General features: G+C 37.5%; 2 non-coding genes across 2 annotated transcripts; both read right to left on the reverse strand.

Annotated features, from left to right (window-relative positions):
- Window positions 1-1963: 1963 nt before the first annotated feature.
- TRNAG-GCC lies at window positions 1964-2034 on the reverse strand. Its single transcript has one exon. It is a non-coding gene; the product is annotated as a tRNA-Gly (tRNA).
- A 1844-nt stretch (window positions 2035-3878) lies between these two features.
- TRNAG-GCC lies at window positions 3879-3949 on the reverse strand. The gene has a single exon. It is a non-coding gene; the product is annotated as a tRNA-Gly (tRNA).
- Window positions 3950-7031: the final 3082 nt, after the last annotated feature.

A 7031-nucleotide genomic window follows, 5' to 3' on the forward strand; every position in this document is an offset into this window, starting at 1 on the left:
GAGAAAAAAAGGCGCAGATGTAAAGACGTCTTTTTTTCGGGGGGGGGGGGGTATGGGGGAGTGGTGAATGATAAGGGATGGGGCTCCTTATATATCTGTTTCTGTCATTAATTGGCCTGCGGATTCAATAGACAATGAACACGCTTTCCTAAAATGAAAAAATAATAATAAATCTATGATAAAACATTGGAAAGGTTTAAATGCTTGCAACATCCAAGTTGTTGGTAATATAGATCTATTATTTCCTTTTGTATTGTAGGATCCTTTGAAAGTAATGCTGAAAAAAAAATGCACTCATTTGGTTTGCCCTGCTGCCCTCGCGAAGCACTGTACTATTTTGAGCCAAGGCAATATGAAAGAGAGTGGCCCAATTTGCATACTACTGTGTCCGGCCATGCATCGAAAGATGGGTTGTCAATTAAAAATCCGTCTGCCTACATGATAAATTAAGATCAAATTAAACTGGCTGGACAGTGGAAGAAGGGGATAGTCTTGGCGACTCCTTGGACGGGGGGTTAGCGAGACACGGAAGGCCGGACATAACGAATCATCCTTTAATTATCCCATCTCTCTGTCGGGTTCAGAGGGGGGTATGCCGATTTCATTTGAAGCTTGTCCTGTATGATTATTATCCACCACGACAGGCCAGAAACTCAATTATGTCAGAATCGTTCAAGTTTGTCCTGGTTGTTATAGATATTTAGGATGAAGCTATTAAAAGAGGGGTAGCCCCCTGTTTGTCAGTAACGATTAGCCAGCAAGCGACTCGCAGATATATCCGATGAAATGGGAATCGCACAACGGATATAAGCCTACGTCAATGTATTTCAAGGATCCCTTTTTTTTAGTTCGTTAAATTGCCAATTGGTCTTGTCCCACTTGGTCTAATTCTTCTTCGTATATACAACCAGCTCGTCTACTTATCTAATTTTCATTTACATATATAGTCGATTTTCCTTTTTGTGTAATTTCCAGTTAGTAAGCCTACTCATATCCACTCTGTTTTTCTCCGCTCAGTCTTGGGATGTATAATTAGATGAACTTTTTAGGGACTAAATTTTCATTGGATAAAAAAAAAATCGCAAGTTGATGAAGTCCACTTCAGACCATCTTCGAATTAGACTAAATGGGTATTATACATATAGAGTCAAAGTCGGGGGTATTTAACTCCATGGTATTATACCAAGTGTAGTTTAAACCAACCACAGAGCTGCAAAGTATACTGATTTTCAGTATTTAGTAATGAAAAGTGAGAAAAATACTGAGAGTTTAATGTAAAATACTGATATCTAAAGTTTCAGCTTTATGTGTTGTCCTATGGTATTTTTTTAAATACTGATTTTCTCACCGAAATACTGATTTTCAACATTGAAAATACTGAAATATTCTTTTTCAGGTTGGCAGCTCTGCAAACAGTGCCAGGTAGGTAGTAGACCAAATACTAGACTCATCCCATGTGGTCTTATGGCCAAGTTTCATGAACTAGGTCCATAAAAGTTCTAAGTTATGATGACATTTCAAAAACTTAACCTAAGTTTAAGATTTCGATATTGACTCCCCCAACATGGTCTAAGTTCATTGATCCTAAATGACCTTTGACCCTGATCATGTGATCTGAAACTCAAGTAGGATCTTTAGTAATACTTGATTAATCTTATGTCTAAGTTTCATGAACTAGTTTCATATACTTTCTAAGTTATGCTATAATTTCAAAGACTTAACCTCTGGTTAAGATTTGATGTTGACGCCGCCGTCGGATAAGCGGCGTGTATAGTCTCACTCTGCTATGCAGGCGAGACAAAAACCATAACACACCCCCCCAAAAAAAAAATAAAAAGAAAAGACAAAAAGACCAAGTTCATTACAAGTTTCCCTGAATGCATCTGGCCAGGGACGTGCCCGATCTGACTGGGTGTTGCTTGAAATGCCTGTTCTGTGCGCACCAAAATTAGAAAACAAATACTGCATTGGCCGGGAATCGAACCCGGGCCTCCCGCGTGGCAGGCGAGAATTCTACCACTGAACCACCAATGCTCCCATGCTTAGGAAAATGACTTTATAATAGTTTGGAGTGATAACAAATGATAATCTTCATCTTGATTTCTGTCAGATCAGTAGAGTAATAAGCTTCCCCCGAAAACAAAAATAACAAATAGTGGGTACAATATGGCGTATGTGACAACATTTCCTAAATGACCCGAGCGAAGCGCGCAAGCAAAATTGTTTGATTTTTTTACTGAATATCCAATTTTGTGATAAACTTTGACATAATATTCAGAAAGTAGCGTTATATATTGCCATTTCCCTTCATATTCTTTCCTTTTCTCCCTTAATTTCCTTGGTCTTGTCATTTTTATTATTATCATTATTATTATTGAGGAGGAGATGGGGGGTATGTCCCCTTAGTCTCTCCCTCTGTACACCAATGTACAAGAATCTTAGATCGTGTCTTCAGAGTTGTTTTTATTCTGGACGCAAAATTATCGAAGAAGATTAATTTTCTAAATATCTTCATTTGGAATAGACATATCACCGGGTCATAACATTTAAATAACGATTAAATTGTAAGTAATTTATTGAGCGCGCGAAATGCGCTCGATGGCCAGGAGGTTTAATGCCGGGCTGGGTACGGGGGGGGGGGTGTCCTAATTCCTGGATTTAACACCTTTTATCTTTATTTTTACATACAAGATTAGGTATTTCATTAAGCAATGATAATTTTCATATAAGCACGAAGCGCGGGCGACCTGGAAAAGTTGAAATTTTTTAAAGCATTTATGTGACAAACTTGACCAATGAAATTGATTGCAAAAAATTCTGCTGGATTGTTGATGCTGGGACAATAATCCCTTTTCCCTTTATTGAAGAAGAGCGGAAACTTAATCATTTTGTTCTAAAAAGAAGGTGATTTGTATACCACGTTTATCTATTTTCGTAGTCACAAGCCAATATTTGCATCAAAGGAAGCTATGCATGAAATATATTTGTTATAATAACCCAAAGTGGGATAGAAAGGCAGAGAGGAGTAAATACACATGCTTGTATTCAAAACCTGGTTTGAATTAAACTCTGGTCCAATTTGTGGTTCAAACTATTGGATAGCCAGTTGTGACACAATTTTCAAACAGAAGAATTTTGTTGTATCAGCTCATTTGACACTCAAGTCAGGCAGAAACGAGAATTGAATAAATGGAAATTGATTTGAATTGAAAAAATCACACCAATGATTAGAGGGCGTATGTTAGACCTAGACCCTGTACTTTGTGATTTCATACTACTTTCAGGAGTATGAAAACTTTTAAAATTTTATTTTTATCAGATTTTTTAAAGCAAAAAAAGAAACTCTTGCCGAAAAATGTATAATCCCCCCAAATGATAATAATAATAAACTAAAATAAACAAAAGAAAGGAGAGAAAGGAACAAAAACCACCTATAGATTGTCTGAATATAGGCCTACCTTCTAAAAATTTAAAAAGCATAGCAAAAAAAAAAAGATTATGAAGTATTACGGATCAAGACACGCAGATCTCGTATTTGTGACTTCATTCTACTTCCAATATCAGAAATATGTGGGTCAGGGGTGAGGGTCAGAAAACTGATATTTATTTTGATCAGATGTTTTAAAGAAAAAGAGAAACGCCGAAAACTCACTCCCCAAGAACAATAATAAAATAAATAAATAAATAAGAGCAGAGAAAGGAAAAAATACCACCTATAAATTCATATATACCTTCTAAAAATAAAAAAAAAGCAAAGGAAAAAAAAGGGAAAGAAAGAAACCGGATCCAATGAGTGAAGCACAAGACATCCGATCTCTTGTTATTTGTATGGGCGTATCATAAGCAAATCACCTAAAACAAATCACCTAAACCAAAATTGCATTGGCCGGGAATCGAACCCGGGCCACCCGCGTGGCAGGCGAGAATTCTACCACTGAACCACCAATGCGCTTGATCCAAAGATGGGGACAATAGGTTCTTTGATTCTGATTGGCTATGAGGCACTGTTCCTATGGTAACTGTCGGATAAACTGGTACTTGTCGGATAAAATGTCCGACAAGTCCTTTTATGAAATGTCCCCCGGACAATGATCAAAATAAATTTTACAGTAAGCTTAAAACTCAATGTCTTCATCGATTCTTGTATTTTTGGGAATAGGCTAGGGATTGTTGGGAGCTCCCTCTCTAACATGCATTGTAGCTTTTTTGAATTTTTGTCCCACCTGCATAGCATAGCGACGGCGGCGGTGTCAACATCAAATCTTAACCATTTTTGAAATTACAGCATAACTTAGAAAGTATATCGACCTAGCTCATGAAACTTGGACATAAGTATATCAAGTATTACCGAAGATCCTGCCTGAGTTTCAGGTTACATGATCAAGGTCAAAGGTCATTTAGGGTCAATGAACTTAGACCATGTTGGGGGAATCAACGTCAAAATCTTAACCTACGATTAAGTTTTTGAAATTTCATCATAACTTCGAAAGTATATGAACCTAGTTAATGAAACTTGGCCATAAGGGTAATCAAGTATTTCTTAACATCTTGCATGAGTTTCAAGTCACATGACGAAGGTAAAAGGCCATTTAGGGTCAATGAAATTTGACCAAGTTGGGGGTATTTGTTGAATTACCATGATAACTGGAAAGTTTACGGATCTGATTCATATAATTTGAATATAAGAGTAATCAAGTATCGCTGAACATCCTGTGCGAGTTTCATGTCACATGATCAAGGTCAAAGGTCATTAAAGGTCAATGAACTTTGGCCAAGTTGGAGGTAATAATTAAATTGTCATAACTTTCAAAGTTTATGGATATGAAATGTGGACATATAGGGGTAATCAAGTATCACTGACAAGTCTTAGGTCACATGATCAAGGTCAGATATCATTTAGGGCCAATGAACGTAGTATTATGAATAGCATTTTATGTGAATAATTATTTTATAGTAGTTTTCAAAGTCAGCACTGCTGCTATATTGAATCGCGTAATGCAGGAGAGACTGCTAGAGGCGCTCCACTTGATATAATTATTTCATAATGTGTGCAATTTTTTTTTAAAAGTTAATATCTAACTCTTCATCTTATTTCCGTCAGCATCTACCTGGGGAGCGTTTCAAGAAAGAACTTTTGTCTGACAGTTAGCCCATGGTTACAGTGGCTCTCAGCCAATCAAAGTCAAGGACAGTTGCCAGTTTTGACAACTAGTTGATCCAAAATATTAATGAAACTCCGTAAATTTAGCAGTTTACATGCGAAATCTATACGACAGAATGAGAATCATCCCCTCGCTTCGCTCATTCGCAAATATTCAAACCTTCCCAAATTGGCCTGTGTCATGATTGATACACCTCTGATGCTATATACTTCCGTGGTTTTAAAGATTTTATTGAAGATGTCACCGTCTAAAAACCTTGTTTACTTTCAAAAGGATATCATAAATAAAGATACAATATTCTTGCTATTGATAATTGGCCCTGTTGCAAGAAACTTGCGCAATTATTGATCGCAAGTCAATTTCGCGTCCCAAAATCCCTTGAAAGTCATGCATTTCATTTCCAAATAATTTGCAACTGAATTGGTTTGCTTTAGTTAAAATTGATCTTTCACTTGTAAATTTGCATCTTAAAATTTGCAAATGATTGCCAAATATCTTCTCGCAACACCCCTTAAGACCCATGAATATCCCCGATCTTTCGCCATATCATTCATTACGCCTTTAACATTAATGTTTAGACGAGAGGTCATGAATGTAGGTTGATGGTTCCGGTTGACGATGCATTATCCAGACACATGTTACGTGATCATGGTGATAGGCTCCATCCAAGACATGGCCATCAGAATCTAATTAGAAATGTAATAAGATGTCATAAGCGTTTCAAATGATTACCAGCAACTTCACCGTTAATACCAAGATAATCAAGAACATACATGTATATTAATTTATCAACAATTTCTAAAATGAATAAAAAACTTTTTTTTTCATTTATTTGCCCGATGTGTTTGTTGGATTCCAACTCAGCAATTAAAAGCGTGTCGTGGGTTCGAATCCCAGCCATGGCATAATTTCCTTCTGCAAGAAATTGATCCACAATTCGCTGCACTCAACCCAGGTGAGGTAAATGGGTACCTGACAGGAATCGAATCATTGAAAAGCAATGCTTGTAATAGCTGTTCTGCTACAGCCATGGTAATTATGCTGCATTACTGTCAAGCAAGTGCCATTATTATTAATATTATTAAGCGAACAAAGGGTCGATTTGAATATCAATCTCATAAATGAAGTTTATGAATTACTTGGATGTAAGAATAGTTTTTGCAAGAAGACCGTTGAAAACACTCGCCGATGCAATCATTGGGGTGAGGGCCGCCATCGGTGACTCGGTGTGACGAGGGGAAACAAACTGTCTTCTACAAGTTTTTGGCTCGCCAGTTGCTCACAGGACATGGAATCTTTCCGGAATGGAAGGGGTGGGGGAAAGGTGTCTATATTAAATGATCGACACCGATTTGCTTCCGGAATGGGAGGGGTGGGGGAAAGATGTCTTTCAAGGTTTGAAACCGACTTGCTCACAAGTACACAGCAAAAACTGTGGTGTTAACCGGTGTACATAGAGGACCACACCAGTTATTTTACACCGTTGTTAAATTGGTGGTGTTAGTTTTACACCTATAGGTGTTATTACAACACCTATGGTTGTTACATTTACACTATTTGGTGTTATGTTCAATCTCTAGGGTGTTATTTTAACACCCCAGGGTGTGGTCCTCAATTAACACCAATTGGTGTCAGTTTTAACACCACAGTTCTTACAGTGTAGTGGAATCCTTCCGGAATGGGAGGGGGTAGGGAAAAGGTGTTTATCAAGGTTTGACGCCTTTTTTCTCATAGGACATGGAATCCTTCCGAAATTGGAGAGGTGAAGGACATGTGTCTGTGAAGGATTGCTCATTGGACATGTAATCTTTCATGAATGGTAAGGTATGGGGGAGGGGATGTTTGTCCAGGTTTGACGCCGAATTTGCT

This window comes from Lytechinus variegatus, chromosome 3 (assembly GCF_018143015.1).
Source record: "Lytechinus variegatus isolate NC3 chromosome 3, Lvar_3.0, whole genome shotgun sequence".
Classification (NCBI taxonomy): Eukaryota; Metazoa; Echinodermata; class Echinoidea; order Temnopleuroida; family Toxopneustidae; genus Lytechinus; species Lytechinus variegatus.